Source organism: Lineus longissimus, chromosome 14 (genome assembly GCF_910592395.1).
Source record: "Lineus longissimus chromosome 14, tnLinLong1.2, whole genome shotgun sequence".
In the NCBI taxonomy this organism is placed as follows: Eukaryota; Metazoa; Nemertea; class Pilidiophora; order Heteronemertea; family Lineidae; genus Lineus; species Lineus longissimus.
In genome coordinates this window covers 6,689,821-6,713,425 of record NC_088321.1, presented here as the reverse complement: position 1 = coordinate 6,713,425, position 23,605 = coordinate 6,689,821, and the positions used below count along the sequence as shown (strand labels likewise).

Below are 23,605 nucleotides of genomic sequence, written 5' to 3'. Positions count from 1 at the left end.
AAAAGAAAAAATTAGAAATGTTTCAAGAAAAATAGCTTATCAAAGAATAGAAACAGTTAATGATACTAACAAACCTATAGGAGAAAGAATTAAGGCATTATTTAAATTAAAAGGGGTGAGAATTGCCTCTATTGTTACAGCTGTGATTATGGCTATTTCTGCAATTGGTGCAACTATTGGAGCAAAATTACAGGAAAAGATAATCCTAAACCTGATAAACCTCCAAGTAAAATTAAAGAGACTTAAATTCAGAGATTGGTTAAAATCATTAGGAATAAAAGCATTAGCTGTTTTACCTGGAATTATTGGATCAATTATCTCAACTATTTTAAAAGCAGCAGCTAGTGTAATAGGAATATTGGCAGAACATCTTATTCTTGTGATAGCTACAATTGTTATATTTGTAGTTGTTACATTATATAAACATTCTGAAACACTTAAAAAAAGAGCATCGTATTATTATAATAAATAAAACATGAATGTTCGTCTATATAACACGTTTGAATGTCATTTAGACATTCCTATTCACAAGTATAAAACCATTAAAATTATAAAGGCAATTATACCTACAACATACTATAATGTATCAGGAAATCTTCATAATAATTATCTAAGATATGCTATTATTAAGGGTAATAAAATAGAAAGTCAAGATAGTATATCTATACCTGATGGGTTTTACACACCTCAAACTTATAATGAAGTTATACAAAAATCACTTGTTGAAAAAGGGCTTGATGAAGCTATAGATATAATCTATTTAAAAGAGAGAGGGTGGATACAAATTAAATTAAATAATGAAAACTTTGCCCCATTTTTTCATAGAACTTTATGTGAATTTCTTGGATTGAGATGTAATGGTGGTTATACGAGGAAAACTATAACTGGAGTGACATATCCTAAATTTTTACCACACCATCAATATAGACTATGTTGTAATTTAGTTGATACTAGACAGAATTTATTTAATGGAAAGAGAAGTGATATTGTGTCAACCTTTATTCCAAAAGGAAAACAATATGGAGATATCCATGAATATCGATCTAAGGAAAAAGTAATTATAGATCAATATGATCATACATTTGTGAAAATTGATATAAAAAACCATAATGATGACATGATTGAATTTGATACACCTTGTACTATTGATATTCTATTCGAAAAATAATAATACTAAAATAAATGGACAACACAGATGGAATTCCTGAACAAGATGAATTTAGATATGAAAAGATACAAGAATTGATATCTCAATTAGAATTAGAAATAAATAAGAGGTCAAAATTATATTGTAAATATAAAAAAGCGTCAAGTATTATACATTGGTTTGAAACCACGTTTTTTATAGCTGGAATAACCATTGGAAGTATTGGAGCTGGTGGAGTTATTACAAATGTAGTGACTATACCTGTCTCTATATTTTGTACAATCCTTGGATTAAGTGGAAAAATTGTTTTACCTCAATTGAAGAAAAAGACAAAAAAACATTATACTATTATGTCTAAGAATAAATCTTGTTTAAATTCTATCAATAATTTAGTATCAAAATCAATCAATAATGATCTTATATCAGCAAGCGAATTTGAACTGATTATTCAAGAGAAAGAAACGTTAGCTTATCAAGTATCTGAAATGACTACAAATTCATCATAGAAATATGTATGGGCTTTTAAAGCGTTTGTGACAAAAGTAATGAGATAACTGACTTTATAGAGTTGAAAAGACTCTATGAAATTAGTAACTCAGATGTGGACTGATCTCCAAATTTGTAGACCAGTTGCTTTTGAGTCATTTTATTAAACAACAAGATCGAAGTTGTAGAAATTCTTACCATTCTTTGTTGTTATCAAACCAGTTGATTTTATGTAATTATGTTCAGAATGAATTTTCTTCTTTATTACTGAAGTAGCCCATACTGATTTTTCATTATTGCCTGAATCTATGAGATTGAGAATTGTAGCTTCACCTTGTTTTGTTGGTATAGTTACAAATTCAATAGTTTTGTACCAAATGTTAGTTGGTAAATCTTTGAATTTTATATAATTTGTAGAATTTGTAATTCTTGATTCTCAATCTTCGTTTGTAGGAAACATCTTTTTATTATAAGAGAAAATTATGAAATTTACAAAATTATGAAATTTATGAAATTTTGTAAAATAATTTTATAAATGTATCTAAGGGGTTGTTCACAATTTTGAAAAGTAGAAATTTTGTAAAAATGAGAAATTTTGAAAATTATGACATTTATGACATTTTGTGAGCTGTGGGATTCTTTAGTCAGAGTTGTGAATGGGGTTTGTTTGAGTCAGAGTTGTTGGAAAGTATCGCAGTTGGATAATTGAGTCAGAGTTGTGTTAGTTGAGTTGACTGAGTTATCCTAGGTTGATTCTGACTCGAAGTGACCTAAGGGCCAGAACCGGCTTTTCTAAACTACTTTCATCGATTAACATCTTTGACGAAAGTAGCGCGGCAATTTGCATGAGGAAAACATCAATTAAGTTCAACAAGCCAATCTACATAGGAGCTGCAGTACTGGACTTGTCCAAGCTGCTGATGTATGAATTCTGCTACAACATACTTCAACCTTACTTTGGTGAGAAAAACCTAGAACTTCTTTATTTGGACACGGATTCTTTCGTTTTGAAGATCAAAACCGACGATTTAACAGCAGACCTCAAAGGGTTAAAGGATCACTTCGACTTCAGTAATTACCAAAAGGATCATCCTCTTTACGACACTAGCAAGAAGAAAGTGCCAGGCTACTTTAAGGATGAGCTGGGAGGAGACGAAATGATAGAATTCATTGCCTTGAGAAGTAAGATGTATGCGTACAGAACCAAGGCATTGGGTGATATGAATAAAGACTAGGAAATGCTTTTATCTAAATCTCCATGTACATTTACACTAGGCCTTCCTGTACAAAACCGGAGTAAAAGCATTTGCTAGTCTTTATTCATATCACCCTATGTCTGGAGAGCAAGGCTCGACTAAAAATTCAGAAACAAAGAAATTGAAGGGAATCGCTAGTAATGTAGTGAAGAAGTCTATTACATTTGATGACTACGTTGATTGTCTTGAAAACACTAAGACTTTTAATCACAAAATGCGTTATCTGAGGTCAGAAAAAGCATCAAATGTATCTGGAAGAGATTGACAAGAAAAGCTTAAGCCCTTTCGATGACAAACGTTTCATCTTAGAGGATGGCATCTCTACATTGCCTTTCGGCATGTACTATGAAAAATACATTGATTACAGTGATTTAATGAATGCTTAATCTTAATGAATGTTTAACATTAACTAGTATTGGGCAATTCGCCTAACAGCAAATTGCAGACCATATCCCTGGTGAAAGTATTTTGTCATGTTGAGAAATTAGGTTTGCACCAGGATATAACCAGATAAATCAGAGGCAAATAACCCTGAATAACCAGCTGAATTAGGTTGTGACAGTAGGTGCATCATAAATACTAGAATTAGCGATGGTTCTGGGACTGCAACAACTCAGCATATGGATGGTCAGAATCCAGCAGACAACAAGCAAATGTAATCTGAATCTCAACATCTTTCGTATCTTTTGATGAGTTTTCTGGTCGAGTGAGGTAAAACCAGTTGGCCATCGGGGATGAAAGCTCCCAATGTTGGGACGACCAATAATACATTGCGTCTCCACAGTATTTATATTATAATACCTCCCTCCATGCACACATGGTTCTGCTGCCAGTTTTTTCTTCAAATGATCTAGGTGTCAATCATGCACTTGTGGGTACTGGCACCACGTAGGTAACTTCTGATCTGATCTTAAGTGGCAGGTTTTTGGTGCTTTGTCCTGGTGCTCATTTTTAAGATGACAAAACACTATCACCAGGGATATGGTCTGCAATTGCTGTTAGGAAAGTCACAACCTGGGGACAAAAAATAAATGTGATTTAGACTTCGCATTCCTTTGAAGTGTAGGTTGCAACATCCCAGGCCATTGATGCATGCATGGTCACAACATAGGGGCAACCGGGAATCATGGCAAAGGATTTTTACAACCATTCTTTTGAGGTGTAGATTGTGATGCGAAGGAAGTGTCTTGATCTCTACATAAAATTCCTTCGACATGGTGCAACAAACCAGTCCAGTAGATATATACATGGTCATAGCATACGGCATCGAGACAACCAGTATGCAAGGTTACGGCCAGGCCCAAGGGGTATGACCTATCAGCACTAAGAGTAAAAACGTAACATGCAATAATATCTTTTTAAACTAACTGCCACAGTAGGTTTATTTATTCAGTCTTTTTGAAGTAAAAGTATTACAGTGAAAAAGAACGAAATACGGCTGGAATGTTATACTGGTTTGTCTTCGGACGGCAAATTCAGCACTGCACCGATGTCAAGGTTAAGACAGTTATACGACTTTGCCTCATCAGCTCCTCGTGGTCAAGGCTCCTATATCCGTGACTGATGCGGTCGCAGAACAGAACAGATGCTGATCATCCCCGTCAGGCTGTAAAACAGAGCGAGGTAATATTTTAACTTCACCAGAAGTTTTATCATTCATTATTAAGACCAACAGACACTGACTACCTGCTAATAGTCTATGAATTTCATTGTCATAATTCAGAACAAACACTTATCACCTTTGCTGACAATATTTTCAGAAGGTGTGTACATTCGTGTGTCCATTTACACTGCACGTGTATACGTGCTTTACTGTACATTTCTACAGGAGTGAGCAGGATGTACAGAAAAACGATCTCCAAAACTGTTGCTTTCAGCACTCGCGACACGTTAAGCGAGGTTTCAGCAATTATTTTCAGTGAAGGTATATCTCATGTGTAGAGTCTGGGTGATTTTGAGACATTCTTAGGTGTTTAAGGCGCACAGTTTGATGAAACTTGCCCGAATTCGTAATTTTTTTGATGAATGTATATCCGCCATTGCGGGGATCTGGAAACTTTCGGATGACAAGTTTGCCTCAAAAGATGGACGTGCTCCCTATAATCACCCAAGCTAACAGCGAATATATATTCTTAAGATCCTTTTCTTGACCTCTGATGAGTTAATTTTGTCTGATGCAGTGTTTCAACACAAATTTGAGGGCGATTACAATCACGAAAAATTCACACTCACCCAGTCTAGAATGCGTAGACGAAATGTCTGTTGGCTCTTCCATGTAGCGGGTATCCTCCCACCTGTTCAGGTCAGGACAGATCAACGTTGAGCAACTTGCCTAATCGGTAAAAACGCGGGAGGCAGTGCTATTACCGGAACGGTTCAGAACCGGCGATTTTCATCAAAAATCACCCGAAAACTAAAAAAGTAAGCAACGGCTGCAAAAATAAAGTACACGTTGTTCGTTAGCAGGTTATGAAACGTAACCTAACCAAATTTCAGGTCGTTCCGTGCGGCAGTTTCGGAGATACGTGTCGAAAACCACATCCCTCGGGTCCTGGCGATCGGCTCAGTAAAAACAATAGACCATATCCACGGAGTTGTGGATATGGTCTAATTAAATCACTTTAATTAAATAGAAATGGACTTCATAATTTTTGAGAATGGATGCGATGAAGCCATATTTGAGCTTAACTTAACAGACCCATTGAACATAAAATCGATCACTTTGAAAACGGTAGCGTTTTACAATTCGTGGTGGACAAGCGATATCCTACCACCGAGTGCCCAAGTATTCATGTTTCTTTACGAAGAGTTTAAGATTGATAAATCACGGAATGCAACCATAATGGAACAATGCATTGAAGACATTAACCATACACCCGATGCGACGCCAGATGAATTTTGTTTGATTTTTTTAGATAACCCATCTATTAGAACAATGATAAAAAAAGACAATCTAAATTTCCACACTCTCGACATTTTAGTTTAAGTTCGTTTTGTGAGGAATGGCAATCATACATAAAAGAAAATGGAATAAACCATGTGAAAATTTACTGTGACAAAAATTGCCTTGAACTTACAGAGGACAAATACTTTGACCTTGATATCATATTTCATGATGTTGTAAATGATACACCAGCTGGCAAAACATTCTCCTCACACATTGGTCATGTGGTAAATGAATGGTTCGGCTTTAAACAACATGCGTTCAACAAGAAAGGAAAATACTACTCCGCCAAGCCACTTAACTTTTACAGACAAGAACTATTCTTAAGATCAAATTTGGTTGACAAAGCTAAGACCCTCTACAACAATAAACCTTCTGACATTTTATGTATCGTTCCTGTTGAAGATGGTGATCAGGTACAATACCAGAGATATGAACTCAATTGTAAGAAAATAGTGAACAAAAAATGTACAAATCAAGTCAAATTTGAAATCACTGATGAGAGTGGTAAAATAGCTAATTTCAGAGGGAGCTCAGTTACTTTAAATTTTTCACTTGAAACTAAGAATAGTGTGTTTGAATAAATTCTACTCCATTAAACTAAGATTACATGTTTTAGGAGTTGTGTAACACCCTTCTGGTTTACTAACTTTTAATTTGTATCCTTCTGGTTTACTACCTACTAGTACTTTCTTGTTAGTTTTAATCTTAGGATAGCAGTAAATGATGATTGCAAAACCAAATGCAGCTAAAATGACATACAGTGTTGTACTCCTGGAACTTCCAGTATTTTCAGGCTCTGGTTGATTATGAATGCTATGAAGTGAACTTTGTTCGGGTTCATCGTCTTTCCTGGATTCATCTTCTTTCCTGGGTTCATCGTCTTTCCCAGTAAACCTCTCCTTTTTTGACTTCTTGAATTCCTGAGATCTTTTACCTAATTCTCGAGACCATGCAATTTGTTTTTCTGATCTTTCTCTCTTAATGGGCTTTTCACTGTCCGTCACTCGAGCTATGCTCTCGGGCTCTGATCTCTGGACTTTGTCCTGATCCACTTCCATTTAATCTTATGAAATTTTCATTTTCACTAGCAGATTTTGTTTCTTGGCAATGTCCTAAAGTGATCAGTGTTGATGAGGCAAGAGCAGTTAGTGAACCCATTTTCAAACTAAACCATCCTAACCATTCGTCTAATTCATTGGTAACAATGTAATCATTTCTTAGGTCTTCGTACAGCTGGTCTTCGTCATCAACAGGCAAGAAAAACTTTGTTAATTTAGTGTAAGTTTTTAAGACTGTCTTACCCAATGAATTGTTAAGTCTGGCAGTCATCTTTGTCATGTAGATTCTATGGTGTTTCAATACTTCCTTCTCATTCATTGCGTCTAAGTCATTAAATGTGATCTGTTTATTCAGGAAATCCTTGCTTTTACCTGTTGCCACCAGAACTTCGAGGTCTTTTTTGGCTTTAAGGCCATTTTCAGTTAAATTAGCTTTAAGGCCACTATCAGTTAAATTTTGTTGACAGTTAGTAGGACTTTGTCCTGAGAGCGTAGCTCTATTTGAGGCTAGTTGGCAACTAGGGTTAACTAGACCTTGACTAGAACTGACTAAATTTGACCTACTTAACGCCTTGTTAGAAACTTGTTGCTTTGTAGTGTAATTCTGTTGGTAATTAGCATTGTTCTGTTGAAAGTTAGCTGCATTCTGTTGGTAATTAGTTGCAATGGGATTAGCTGGATTTGACCTAGCATTAACTGGAGTCACTCCATTAACTGGGATCACTCCGATTTGTTTCATTTGCTGCTCAATTATCGTTGATGTCTGATTATTCATTTATTTGAACGGAAAATCCTTTACAGGAAAAATCCTTTACAGGTTATCTCGATCTTGCAAGGTCTAGACTACATGGTAAAGGGTAACATTTACTGATATCTTGCACCTCTAATGCCTTCAATAAAATTTTACTTTGTTTATCGATTGCTTTTTCATTTTCATATTCAAGCCTGTAATTTTTGAAGAAAATACTTCCTAAGAAACCAGACCATAGTGATCTCAAATCATCCAGTCTGGCCTTATCAGTTGGATTCGGTTTCAATACTACATAATCAATTTTCAATGCTTTAAATGCTTGGTGTAAAAACAGCTTGTAATTTATGTTAATTTTAACTCCCCTGTAATGAAGATATTTGAGGAATGCCAAGAAAACCATTCTGAGATCTGTGAAACTTTCTTTGGTCAACTGAGGTTAACCAATTGCTCTGTTAATGAATTCAATTTCTAAATAAGTGTCACACTCTAGACCAGGTAAGACATCATTGGGTTTGGGTTTAACGATACCAAATCGTAAGGCCCTCAGGACTGCTCGCACAGAGCCATTTTCTTGGACTTGAGAAGTAAACCTTAATCCTACTTTCAACAAAATGTTTCAAATCATTTACTAATAAATCTGACAGACGTGTCTGGCCAAGGTTTATGATGATGTATTCAAAGTAACGTGTTTTGTTCTCAATAGTGATTTCTGGATTCTTAAAGTCATCACTGTAAGTGGTCGAATTGCAATTCCTGCAGAACGTGTAAAGTTGCTTGGCCGGTCTGTCAAAATTCAGTTTTTTCTGGCATTCAAAAAGTGTCCATCGTTTGCAGTTATGGCACAATTGAGCATCACTTCCTGTGAATGTATCATACTGTTTCATAGGTGTTACCTGGTTCATAGGTGTTACCTGTTTCACAGGTGTTACCTGATTCATAGGTGTTACTGTAAGATCGAGCTCTGCTCTGTGCACTTTGTCCTGTTCTTCTTCAGAGATTGTCAATAACGGTTCAACCCTTGGTCTAATGTAACCATTTTGTTTCATAGGTGTTACCTTGTTCATAGGTGTTACCTGGTTCATAGGTGTTACCTGATTTATTGGATTGAAATACTGAATTTTACTAAAATACTTCTCTAAAGAGACATAACTGTACATCCTTTCACTCATGATTTAGAATAAAAAAAATCATTAAGTAGTAAACTTGCTTTTATTCTTGTGACATTTCGCGCACTTGACCAGTAGATATCTGTGTCCATTTGAAGTCATGTGATGAGTTAACTTACCCGAATTACCTGTAATTTCCTTACATCTAAGGCAGTAAATCTTTTTCATATTTAATTAGCAGAGGATATCTTTAACCAACTTAAGTAAGTAATAGGGAACCTTGTCGTTTTATCCATGTTACGTATTTTGGTAACTTTGGTAAGTTTTGGGAAAAAACCAAAGACCCCCCTGTGTTTACAGAAATTATCCATGTTGGGTTTTTGGTAGTGTTTGTGGTGTAAAACTTAGTTTTCTTGCCAAATTTACATGAATAATGATGAAAGGTGAAGTTTTTTGCCCAAGTTTCCAGGATTAGTCGTAGATAGTCGTACATGAGGTTCCCTATAACTCAGTACACTAATGGTGTCAAACTTAACACGAAAAGAAATAATAGGCACATCCAAGTCACAACCTGAAGACACCCCACGGTGCTGCCATCTACGAGGGACTATATCAACTACTACTGTGACAAGGATTATGCCCCAGAGCACCCCATGCGGCAATAGTAAGAAATTCAAACGACCAAAAGGCCCTTCTGCCAGATACCTCTATTAGCCAGAGTGTACATTCTGTGTACATTTTAATGAACATAGGTTGGTGAAAAAAGTATACCAAGGGTGCTTTAATTCCCACCAAATTTTATATGTGTTATGAAGAGGCTTTTATCAAAATAACAGTAAAAATTCAAAACATATTCCCACCAAATTTTATATGTGTTATGAAGAGGCTTTTATCAAAATAACAGTAAAAATTCAAAACATTCCAATACCGATTGCCTGAGAAAAATTGATTTGTGTACAGGATTGCCATCAAATCGTCACTCGCGGACTGATATGGGCCTATTAGAATACAAGTTCTAAACTGGCCACTGACACAATATTTCTTTAAATTAATTATCAAAAAGTATATCCCTGTTATTGCCTGGCCCTGTAGATTAAGAATCCACCAAAGATTGAGAAAAAAGAAGAAAAGAATAAATCCACCCATCACAGTCATGTATTTACCACAGCTTCACAGTTCAGTACGGACTATGTGTCACTTCCGCCTGTGGATGAATACATGTCTCTGCCCTTCTGAATACGGCCTGAAACACCTCCAATTTTTCGATGCGCTTGATTTCACAAACCAGCTGGCCGTGGGACGATGCGGACCTTCGCAGAGAATTCTGGAAGGAAAAAAAATAAAAAGGTCGTCACATCGGGACTCGAACTCGATACCACTGGTTTTATTTGTCAACACAGCTCTTATCCTCAAGGCCACTGAGCTGCTTGAAATGCCTGTCGTTTTATACGCCTTTATATAATGTGCAAACATTTGTGTGTAATCTTTGTTCAACATCTTTGAGCGGCTTCCAGTGGGCAACTGCAGGAAGAAAGTCATTTTTTCTTTGCTGTGCGTGATTATATATGCGGAGTCTACGTTTTCTCTTAGCAATGTTCACCTCTGGCTTGGTATCTTCTCCTATTACATGTACTTGAGAAAATTTCTGGTTCATCTCTCAGTGTAATCGCCATTCATATAAGATATATTTACTGGCAGCAGTTCACAAGAAAGCCCCCCCCCCCAGCTCAGACGGTTGGAGCGTTCGTATTCCGAGCCTGAGTTCCCGGGTTCGAAACACTGGAGAAGATTTTTATTTTTTTCTCTTCCATAATTCTCCGAGACTGTCCGCATCGTCCTATGGCTTGCTGGTTTGTGAAATCAAGTGCATCGAAGCATTGGAGGTCTATCATGTTTCAGGCCGTATTCAGAAGGACCTTTCGATCGTTTGAATTTCTTACTATTGCCGCATGGGGTGCTCTGGTTTTGTGCATGCAGTTCAGCTTTAAGCATAAAACAGAAGACACACATGGCTCCGATAATAGCCACTACCATAACAATAACACAGAACCATCATTGTAAGCAATCAGGTCTCTTACAACAAAGCAACATTTAAGGGTAAATTAACTTGATAGGGTCACGTGACCATAAAACCCGGGAAACGCTACGCAGCATCCAGTATTACTTGGCATTGCTGCCCCTTTGGCAACCAAAATCTCCTCTCAAGAGGTATAATTATATATATTTCTACGTATCATTAACATGACTTACATCACTTGGCTCCCAAGCCCGCTCAACTATCTTGCATGCTTTTCATGCAAAAATGTTTAATTTTTGCTATCCAATACAGCGGGAAATACAGAAATTCTTTTTCATTTATCACACAATGCGTACTAGCGTGGTCATGTCTCCTCCAGGACCAATTCCCAGAGGCCCGGTAGCGACATCCTGATTATGATGTCTTATTCAAAATAGACACGACATAGCGGCCCCAACTAGCGAACTAACCTCACAAGAAGCTTGTTAAATCAACAGGAGTGTCTACACAAAATACCTTACATCTGTGATTTATGGCCTAAAGTTTGGAATTAATCTATAGTCACATATGTAAGGTATTTTGTGTAGACACTCCTGTTGATTTAACAAGCTCCTTGTGAGGTTAGTTCGCTAGTTGGGGCCGCTATGTCGTCCAAAATTAAACATACACGAGTCCTGAAGCAATGTCCTGCTTCCAATTGTTCATGAATATTCATGTGAAAAACAACCAATTTTCCACTTGCAAACATGTTGACCTAATAAACAGTAAAACCATGTAACGAAGAAACCAAGCGCATGAAGAGGGCAGCAATCCGTCTACACCCCCCCCCCCCTCCCCCAACATGGCCACTCGCACAACTGAAAAGATTCTACTCTCAATGATCACTGATCCAGATACCGTAAACTCTTCGTGTATTCCTTGAATTCCGATTAAAAGGCAGTAATTCACTTGCACCGTCAGAACTCAACAATGTTAACTGGTGGCGACTCATGAATGATGTTTGTCTCCCATCATAACAACCTTTAATCTTGGCCAATAGGCAATTTTTTTCCAATAACCCCAGGAAAAAGTCATATCCTGACTGAATGCATAATTTTGGCTGAAAATGTGACATCCCCGAATAAGCACGGCCTGAAGGTGTCAAATAGGATTCAAGCTGCAACATGAGCTTAAAGCAAAAGGTCCGTTAACCCCTTGTGCCACAATTTCAATATAGCATCTATTTCGCGAACACATTTTTCTGCACACACCGATTTAACAATCAAGATATCCAGCGGAGAAAATTGTCTTAAAGCGTCTCCATAAAGATTACTGCTCGTCCTCAGTATCGTCCTTGGAAGTGGCATCCACCTGCCTCCAGCAGACACATCTTTACGATTGGGCGATGCAATTCAGCGTTTTCAGTTTTTACTATTGCTGACCTAACATGATTGTCCTGACCAAAGACCACCTTGGTGACTCTGCCAAGGGGCCACTGACCACGTGTGACCCCATCCTCTACAAGAAGGACCAGATCCCCAACACGGACATCTCGCTGAGTGGTCCTCCATTTTTCGCGGCGCTGAAGGGACGGTAGGTATTCTTTCAACCATCTCTGCCAAAAAAGCTCCGTTACCCACTGGACCTCACTCTTTGTGCAGGAGGCCGTCCTCCTTCACGAAAACTCCCGGTGGTAACCCCACCAATTTTCTCTGTATGAGAAAATGGTTGGGTGGTAGCGCCTCGTAGTCTTTTGGGTCCTCCGATACTGGACACAATGGTCGTCCGTTCATGATGGCCTCAGCTTCTGCCAACAGAGTGCGAAGACCGTTGTCTGATAGCAAACAGCCACCAGAGAGTGCTTGCAAATGTCTCTTGGAAATCTTTACTAGTCGTTCCCATACACCAGCCATATGGGGAGCGTTAGGGGGCAGGAATATGAATCTAATGCCCTTCTGTTGCATTTCTGTCACAGTCTGCTCCCGGTTGCAATCTTCAATGGCTTTTCCCAGCTCCTTGGCTGCACCCGTGAAATTAGATTCATTGTCACATCGTATCTCTTCAGGAGGTCCTCTCTGACTGATAAACTGTCGTAAAGTCAGTATAAAATCATTGCTACTCAGGGACTGGACCATTTCCGAATCCACTGCCCGAGTCAGCGCGTGAATACACATCCCCATCTCTTGATAGTCGTATTGCGGCCCGACTTGATCTTTAGGGGACCGAACAAGTCACATCCAGTCTTAGTGAAGGCTAGTAGGAAGGGAACAAGTCTGAATGCTTGTAATGCTGTCAAAACCTGTTTCATTGGCCTGGCATTCCTGCGACGACAATCACAACAGTTTCTAATAGTGTTCTTTGCCAAATGACGTCCTCCCAGAATCCAAAACTCCTTTTTTGTTTTAGCCGATGTTTGTTCCCGCCCTGCATGGGCAAGTCCTTGATGAGCATCGAGCATTACCAACTGACTGATCTTATCTTTCGGTAGGATGATCGGATATTTCTCGTTTGAGGACAGAGTAGGTGCATTTTCTAATCTCCCACCCACTCGCAGGATTCCGTCTACAAGCATAGGGCTCAGGCTCCGAATTTTGCTGTTGGCCTTGACGTTATTCACCTCCTGCAGTCTCAATATTTCCTCAGGGAAATATAGCAGTTGCACAGCTCTGACGATCCATTCGGTGGCCTCTTTTACAGTTTTGGGTGTACATTCATCATCAGCAGCGTATATTTGTCCCATCCTCATGACTAAAGCTGCATGTTGTACCAGTTCCTTCCAGGACTTTGAATTGTTCAACAGCCTTTCCTTCAGCGTCTTCAGTTACATTGGTTGCATTGACAACCGTACAGCGTCTTACTTCAGGGTCTTGTCTTGAAAGCTCCGTCACAGTCGGCTGGCTCTGGGGCCAACAATCTTCTGGTATCCATAGAAATTCTGGTCCCCGAAACGAACGGTGTTGCTCGTTCATATCCATGGGGCTCAGTCCCCTGGAGGCATCATCGGCTGGATTTTCTACTCCTGGGCAGTGTCTCCACTGATCAATGCTTGTCACATCCCGTATTTCTGTCACTCAATTTGCAACATAGACATTGAAACGCCTATGGCAAGCGGAGTGTCCAGTTATTAAATAAACCTAGATTTATTTAAAAAAAACTGTTTTTTACCTAATATTAATAAACTAAGTTTATTTGGAAAAAATATAGGTTTTTTTAAAACAACCTTGTTTATTAGCTAATAAACCGAGTTTCTTTAATAAAATTAAGTTTTTTTACTTTCTTTCCTAATAAAGTAGGTTTTTTAACAGAAACTAACATTTTATGCTAAAAAACCTGGTTTATTACCTAAAAAACTTGGTTTTTTACCACAGAATCGTATAAAATGTAAGTTTCTAGACAGAAATGTCCATTTATTCAATAAAACAAGGTTTATTACCAAAACAACCTAGTTTATTCAAAAAAACTAAGTTTATTACTAATAAACCTAGTTTTTAAAAAAAAAACTGGTTTATAAGAAAACTTACATTTTTAAACCTCGATCCTACCTACATTGAGTTATCTGGGATGAGGTTAGGGTCTCACTAACTAGCTTACAGAGTGCAGTGCAGTGCAGCATTAGTACCACGTGGTGCCGAGGTTGCCCATTCTCGTGCCGATAACATTGCGGATTTGTGTACATGGGGCGAGGTAGAAAATACAAGTTTCTTGATAGAAAGTAGGTTTTTGCACGCCGTTTGTCCAGTTATTCAAAACAACCTACATTTTTACAATAAAACCAGGTTTTATTGCAAAAAACTAAGTTGTTTTGTATAAAACCAAGTTTTTTACGTAAAAAGGTAGGTTTATTAGCCATTTGTCCAGTTATTGTTAATAAACCAAGATTCTTTGCTATAAAACTAAGTTTATAACCACTGCATGAAAAACTTAAATTTTAGGGAATAAAACCAAGTTTATTTGTTAAACTTGACATTTGTGGATAGAAACAAGGTTTATTAGGTAAAAAACTTGGTTTTATTAAAGAAACTCGGTTTATTAGCTAATAAACAAGGTTGTTTTAAAAAAACCTATATTTTTTCCAAATAAACTTAGTTTATTAGGTAAAAAACCAGGTTTTTTGAATAAAACTGTTTTTTTTTAATTACTGGACACTCCGCTTGCCATAAACGCCTACTGTCATTGACAATGTAATTCAAGACAGTTTGCGCATCAGTCCAAAACACCACTGAGCTGATGTTGTACGTTATCTCGTCTCGGATGGTTTGACAGATCCTAACTGCTTGTCTGGCCGCCTGCAGCTCCAACCTTAGAATTGACGTTGTCTTTACTGCAGTACACCTTGCTCTACCTAACAAGAGAGAACACTGAATGGTCACATCAAAATAGACCATTCTGACATAGCTGCACATCCCATAACCAATAGTGGAGCCATCCGAAGAATTGTGCAGGGATACTTCAAGCAGGTGGTCCATGGGTTGTGACAAGTGACATATCGGGATGCTTATCGTTGACAAATTGGATGTAATGGCCATTTTACATTTTCAGTTTAAATTTCCCACACTTCAGCACTTTGTAAGGGACATGGAACCCTAAACTGGTTCCCTGTCCCATCTCTATATTCCAGGTCACTTTAGTCCTTGTTTTTGGTTGGGAAGACCCCTTTCTGCCTTCTATTCTGTTTTTAGTTCAACATTTCAAGTCCTTTTCTAGATTTATCTTTCTTACCATGTCTTTATTTCTGTGAGGAGCAGTCATTTTTAGCCCTCTAACGCTTGTAAATCTGCTGCTACTGCTGCCGAATCAACGACTTAGAGTTTTTTTTTCTCTGACCGCTCCCACATCATTTACAAGCGCTACAAGTTTCAAGTTTCAAGTTTCAAGTTTCAAGATTCAGTTCCTGTCCTTCTACCTTACGTTGATTTTCGAGGATTTACGCACTTCTTCTTCCGATCACTTCTACTTTCGAGCACTTCTTCAACATCGTTATGACGGAACCTGAGGAGCAGCCAGAGGGAGCTGCAGGAGGAATGCGGAGGTCGACGAGGGACCGCAAACCAACGGCTAAAGGATTAGCGAATACTTTAGGCGTTAGGAAAAAACGATGGCGTGATTCGTGTCGTATATTAAGGATCGTCACTGCGAAGTTAAACGAACATGTGTTAGTTGCGGATGTGCCAGTGGAGGTTGTAAGGAAGGAGTATTCTGTTTGGTTATCGAGCTATGAGGAGTTTCTGCAGTTTAACCAGGAATATCAGGCCATGTTAACTCCAGACGATCTGATAGAGGACACTGCGCATTATTTTCTGGTTCACAATGAAACATTCACCAAGTGTAAGGACCAGGTTGAAAGGTGGTTGCTAGCACACGATATTCCCAAACCACGGTCAGTTGTCAGATCCAAGAGTGAGCGTTCCAGAAAGTCAGATGCCAGCCAATCCAGGATGCAGGAGGCTACGAAAAGGGCCGAGCTGATGGCTAGAATTGCTACCCTTGACAAGAAGAGATCTTTGAGGGAAAACGTTTAGACTTTGATATGGAGGTTGAAGAATTCAACATCAAGACTGAGATAGCCGTATGTGACGCAAAGGCAAAAGTTCTTGAAGAATTCGAACACGAAAGCAGTACCAGTACCAGTTCTGCGGATACACCGGAGAGTACACACGTAAAAGAGATGGTTCCTGTTCTTTCTAAGGATGCTGCAGACCGTAAGCGTACCCCCACTCTCGCAGGGTCTCTTAATCCCAATTTGCCAGCCAAGGATCTGCACGCTCGATATTCTGCTAAAAACCCTGTGTTGCCACCAGGCGACGTCCCCGTTCATAGAAACAAGGAACCTGACTTTAAACCTCGGAACGTTAAGGCCACAGACAGTAAGATGCCAAGCCTGGCGCGTCCTCACCCATCTGATGATCAGGTTGCCCAAGAAGATAACAGTGGTTTGCTAGCTATAGCGAGGCAGTTAAAAAGGCCAACCTCAGAGCTAAACAAGTTTAGTGGAAACCCTATGGAGTACACGCAATTCATTAGACAGTTCAATGCCAGGATAAGTGCTTACACGGATTCATACGAAGAGAGAATGAACTATTTGTCGCAATATACAACAGGTGAAGCCCACCGAATCGTGAGGGGGTATTCCAACCTTGACGCTAAACTGGGGTATATAGCGGTGTCCGAGGAGTTCGAAGATAGATATGGCGAGACTGATGTTGTATCTCAGGCGTACGTAAAAAGGGCACTAGCTTGGCCGAGCATTCGAGCGGACAATCCAAGAGGGCTTGACGATTACGCAATATTTCTTCGTGAATGTCTATATGCCGTAGAAAATGTTCGTGGTGCGGAGGTGTTGAACTATTCTGAAAACATCAAACTGTTAGTTTATAAGTTACCCTTTCATCTGCACGATAAGTGGCGCAACATTGTGTACGAAACAAAGGACAGAAACAAGCATGTGACTTTTGGTCAATTTGTGATGTTCGTTCGCAAGGAGGCCAAAAAGGCCATTGATCCAACGTATGGTCGCGATGTGATGCATTCGATTCAATCAGACGCCAAACATACCGCGAAAAAGCCAAGTTCTAGGAAGCATGATCATAAAGCTCTTACTAGTGCCGCTGTGGCTGAAACTGCGGTTAGTTCACAATCCGGTTCCGCGCAAAGTAAACCTAAACAGACAATGACAGCCAATCAGAACAAGAGACTCGCCTTTTCAAGGCCCTGCATTTTTTGTAAGGGCAGCAACCATGCCATGGACAGTTGTGATGAGTTGGCGAAACTAACTTTGAAGGAACGTTACGCTTTCATTAGGGCGCAGGGTCTTTGTTATGGTTGTCTGGTATACGGGCATCAACGTGGCTCTTGCAAACAAAAACTAAGCTGCGCACATTGCAAACGCTTTCACCCATCAATCCTTCACGTCCAGTCCAGATCTAGCCAGGCTGATGGTACAACCGAGCCATCTGGTGTCACCCTTGGCCTTGCTGCATTACCTAATCGTGATAAGGGGGCCGGGGACAAACGTGATTTTGCAGTAGGCATTGTTCCAGTCCGGGTCAGGTCTAAAAACGGAAATAAGTGCATAGATACATACGCATTTCTCGATACCGGAAGCACTGCGACTTTCTGTACAGAGGAACTCATGAGATCCTTAAATCTCTCGGGGTGCAAGAAGAAGCTATCCATCCGCACGATGGGCCAAGAGAAACTGCAGGACAGCTACGTCATCTCGGGCCTAGAGGTACTTAGTATGAACGGTGAAAATGTAGCCGACCTGCCACCTGTTTTTACCCAGTCTTGCTTACCAGTAACCAGGAAGGATGTAGTAACCTCTGCGGACATTGAGAAATACTCATACTTGAAGCAAGTACCGTTACAGTCATGTGATAGTGATGTAGGACTCTTGATTGGGGTTAATGTTCCCCATGTCATGCAACCGTTGAAGGTCATTCCAAGCCAGGGGAATGGCCCTTATGCTGTGCAGACTATCTTAGGTTGGGTAGTCAACGGTCCTTTAAACACATCAGGGGATGATGATCACTCGTGTTCATCTGCCTTGGTGAACCGGATTTCGGTACAGACCGTTCAGACTCTAGAGGAACAAGTGCAAGACCACATAAATTATGATTTTAGCGAGCGGGTCATTGACGATCAGGAACAGCCATCCAAGAATGACAAACAGTTTATTAGATCAGTGTCAGAATCAGTTGAGTTCATTGATGGTCATTATGTTATTGGTCTGCCTTTCAAGGATGAAAACGTGCGCGTGCCCAATAATCGGCCTCAAGCAGTACAACGCATGGAATCACTGAGGCAAAAATTCCATAAAAGCACTGACTTTCATGAAAGGTACAAAACGTTCATGAACAAACTGTTTGATAATGATTATGCTAGGGTCGCGCCTGAAGACGATATGCAGGAGGGTAAGGTGTGGTACTTGCCGCACCATGGCGTCTTTCATCCGAAGAAAGACAAACTAAGAGTGGTCTTCGATTGTGCAGCTCGCTACGGGGGGACATCGTTAAATGATCAGTTGTTGCAAGGCCCGAACCTTACTAACTCTCTTACTGGAGTCTTACTTAGATTCCGACAGGGGGAAGTGGCGATTACAGCGGACATTGAATCCATGTTCTACAGGGTACGGGTGCCTGCACATAAGGACGCCAATTTTCTACGTTTTTTGTGGTGGCAAGATGGAGATCCAAGCAAGCCGATGATCGAGTGTCAAATGTTGGTGCATATATTTGGTGCGGCTTCATCTCCAAGCTGTTCCAATTATGCTATGAGGAAAACCGCTGATGACCATAAGGATGGATTTGCTGAAGCAGCCAGCACAATACAGTCCAATTTCTACGTAGACGATTGCCTTAAGTCTGTAGCATCAACTGAGAAAGCCATTGCCTTAGCTGACGACCTGCGTACCATTTGTGATAAAGGAGGGTTCAAGCTGACAGCGTGGATTTCGAACGATAGGGAAGTGATGGCTACAATCCCTAAGGAGCTTTGGGCTAAGGGTGTCAAGGACTTAGATATCAAACAGAACAGCCTGCCGGTGGAACGTGCCTTGGGAGTTCAATGGTGCGTGGAGTCTGACACTTTTAGGTTCAGGATTCAACTTACTGAAAAACCTCCAACACGTCGTGGGATTTTATCAACCGTATACTCAGTCTACGATCCATTGGGGTTTCTTTCCCCATTCATACTCAAAGCAAAGGCTATTTTGCAGGAACTCTGTAAGCTGAAGCTTGGCTGGGATGACAATGTACCAGAGCCTTACCTTGGTCAGTGGAGAGATTGGTTACAGGATTTGCCCAAGCTGTCGGGGTTCAGCGCAGATCGTTGTGTGAAACCTCAAGGTTTTGGAGAGATAGCCTCAGCCGCTTTACACCATTTTAGTGATGCTTCAGAAACGGGCTATGGTGTCGCCTCTTACCTACGTGCGGTGAACGCAGAAGGACTTGTACATTGCTGCTTGCTCCAGTCTAAGTCACGTGTGGCACCTCTCAAGCAGGTCTCAATAGTGAGGCTTGAGCTAACTGCGGCCACTGTTGCTGTGCGCTTGAACACTATGTTGAGGCGAGAGATGGAGATCAGTGTTGAGCAATCATACTTTTGGACTGACAGCATGACTGTCGTAAAGTACGTAGTCAATGAAACATCGCGCTTTCAAACTTTTGTCGCCAACAGGCTACAAGTAATTCAGGAAGGTTCCAAGGCTGAGCAGTGGCGGCACGTGCCTGGCAGTCTCAATCCTGCTGACGAGGCCTCTCGAGGACAGAGTGGAGAAAGTTTTGTCCGAAACAAGCGATGGTTGCGAGGTCCTGACTTTCTGAAAGATTCTGAGGAGAGGTGGCCTGTGTTGCCTCCTCTGTCATTGCGCCTAGAAACTGATGACCCGGAAGTGAGAAAATCCCCAGTATCCGTCATGGTTCAGTCAATAGGTGTTACTAGCGACAGTTTTGATGGTGATGATTCGGTGAATAAGCTCATACACCATTTCTCATCCTGGTATAAACTAAAACGAACAGTTGCGTGGATTCTCAGAGTTAAGAAAATGTTACAGAACAGGGTTCGCAATGGAGTTTGCTCCTCTGATAAAGCTCCGCTCGGTTTGGAACCATTGACTGTGCAGGAGTTAGAGAGTTCAGAAAAGTCAATTCTAAATTTCGTTCAGCGAAAAGCCTTTGCTGAAGAGTTGGACTCTATCGCCAGTGGAAGACCTGTTAAGCAGAGTAGCTCAATCAGAAGGTTAGACCCTGTAGTAGACAGTGCTGATGATTTACTGCGCGTCGGAGGACGTCTTGCTAGAGCAGCGCTGCCTCACGGAATGAAACATCCGATCATTCTGCCTAAAAACACTCATGTTGGTATGCTAATTCTGCGTCAGATCCATAGAGATGTCATGCATGAAGGCAGGAATCACATGCTTTCAAGACTGCGCCAGAGATACTGGTTAAATAACGCTCCTTCAGCGATCCGTCAAGTTATTTCAAAGTGTGTCTTATGTCGGAAACAACGTGCCAAAGTTGGAGAGCAGAAAATGGCTGATTTGCCCAGCGAAAGACTAGTTGCAAATGAACCACCATTCACATCGGTGTCTTGCGACCTGTTTGGTCCTTTTGAAGTCAAAAGGGGCCGATCACGCACAATGGCCAAACGATATGGAGTTATTTTCACGTGCATGACAATCCGAGCTGTGCATACAGAGATTGCAGAATCACTGGACGCAAGGGCCCAACGCGACGCGTAGCGGCAAAAAAGCGAAGCTGGCGAAACATTTATAACGGGTCACCGTCACTTATTATTGGACTTATAGCGCATTTACGGGGTTGCAACTATTTTGCTTTATAGTGTCACCAGGAAAGAAAAACATGCGACCTAACGCCGATCTATTTGTATAAAGTGATAATTGGAAGGTATATATTAGGAAATATCAATAAAATAATCATTCCATGTCGTCTTTTGAGGGCATTTTTGATTGTAAAAAATATATGTGTACGTCACCGTAGTCTCTGCAATGATAATTTTATCAGAGCAGTCTCGCGCAAGTAGAAGTTCTTTACCTATCAGTTCTTCACTTATTAGTCTCAACGTCTGGCGCAAAGTCAGACGTTTTCCATTACGATTTCACTACGATGTTTGACAAGCAGGAGCAGTGCGCGAGATATGCTAATGAGCAGACTTCCCTCGCTTGAGTTTCTGAAGAATGTTCCATATCGCGCTAAGCTCATCACTACTGATTATGACAGGCGTGCAACGGTAGGTATCTGCTCCCCAACTTCCACCCTAATACGGTACAATAAGTTACCATTTGATGGGAATGGGACAATGCCCTCACTGTGTATGGAGTCATAGGGATAAGAAGACATTATTCATTAGTGTTGGTACAAGTGATTTTGCCCAAAAAGCATGTGCATTCAAAAAACAAAATATGCAAGGTTACGGTATCACGTACATGACCATGACGACGTGCAGAAAGTGCACTGGCCAGTGCATACCCTATGGCTATGTACTAGTAAACATGGTAAACATGAACAACATCATTATTCATCGGCAGTTCATTTTACTCCGAGCTTTTCCTGAAACATATAGCCATGATGATTAGGCCTACCATGTACCATGACCAATAACAGCACTAGATCATGTAGATGTCAACAAGTTCACATGAACCGTATAATCCCGCATGGCGCATGTGGGGCATGCGTCTAAACCAAAGCCCCAAAATCACTTGTTTTGGTCTATTTCACTTGTGTTTCCCCCGTCTCCCAGTCCATAATACATTTACAGTTTATAATCCCCGATCATTGCCCAACAAAAGGTCATCGGTTGACTAAAGGAACACAACTGTTCAATGGATTTATAGTTGAATGCGATCAAACTACGTCTTTTCAATCGTGGATTGTAAATTTAACCCCATGGGCCTAGGGAAGGCCCTATAACAATACTTTCGACACAGTTATTATCTCCGCTGCCTCCACCATGTTACACACAGTGCTCACTGCTGATTCTAAAATGCGCCACCTAGTCAAAACAGGACATAATATGTTCTTCTAGGAATAGATCTCTTTCCAATATTTCGTCATTCCACTATCGTCATCACCTCATCATACTTTCATTGACATTACAGGCACACATCCACAGAGCACTCTTCAAATCATCTACACAGTGGTTATCCAACTAGGATTATAAAGGTAATTTCTTAGCCCCACACAGTGGGTTTCAGTCTTGATAAAGGGGCACTATTGCTAGCAGCTAGGTAGGCAAGATAAAGTTAGACGAAGTAGCCGATAGGGGTCTCTCACCCCTCAAAGTCCGTCACAACTATTCAAGCTTGTACAAGGAATACATGCAGCGCTGACTCTAACAAGACCCAATGGGAATGTCGCACAGTCATCTGTCAAAAACAAGACCTATGTTGCAGTATGATCTCTAGCCAATATTTAATAATTGCACTATCGTCATCACCTCATCATACTTCATTGACATTACAGGTACACATTGACATAGACCACTGTTGCAGTCAACGACACAGTCGCTATCCAAGTACATGTAGCATTATAGAGGTAATTATCATTATCATACCTCATTAGCATGTGAACCAATCACGTCGCGTCCTTTGCGATCACGGCAAAGCCTCATGGAATAATGTCTTTCACCGTTGAATAATTTTTCATATTCCATGCCTACAACTTCAATTTCTTCATATTCCATGGCTAGAAGTTCAATACTAATATAATATCCAAGATAAAGTTACAAGAAGTAGTCAATAGGGGTCTCTCACCTCTCACTGTATGTCCACACTATTCACGCTTGTACGAGGAATACATTCAATGCTGAATCTAACAACACCCAGGGCCCTTACTCTGTATATTAGTCACTGGAAGATGGCCCATTTCACTCCTTGCTTCTACTTCACCTATAGTCTCATTGCAAACGCCTCAGTTCTATGATATCACATTCACTTTCAGCTGTCATGCAACGCAACAACTGTGCTATCTGCCATCGCACATCAACGAAGAAGTGCAGCCGCCCACATTCCACCTCACGTCTGTTCGACCAGCTGCAATCCTCGAGGACGCCCCACTGTACCACGATTTCACTACGATGTTTGACAAGAAGGAGCAGTGCGCGAGATAGGCAAATGAGCAGACTTCCCTCGCTTGAGTTTCGGAAGAATGTTCCATATCGCGCTAAGCTGACCACTGCTGACCATGACAGGCGTGCATTGGACTGGTACAGGTTGGAACTGAACATTGAATATGCTGGTGGTGACGCTTTCTGATGAGAAGTTGGTCGTGACTGAAGCAGTATCCTTGGACTTGTCCACAGCATCGTTCAATCATTGCTCTCTGAGCTGCCTTGATTCTGTAC

General features: G+C 40.3%; 1 protein-coding gene across 1 annotated transcript in view; it reads left to right on the top strand.

Moving 5' to 3' along the window:
• The window catches only part of LOC135499222 (uncharacterized), a 407,058-nt gene that overhangs the window by 198,036 nt on the left and 185,417 nt on the right, over nucleotides 1–23,605 (top strand). The window lies entirely within an intron of this gene.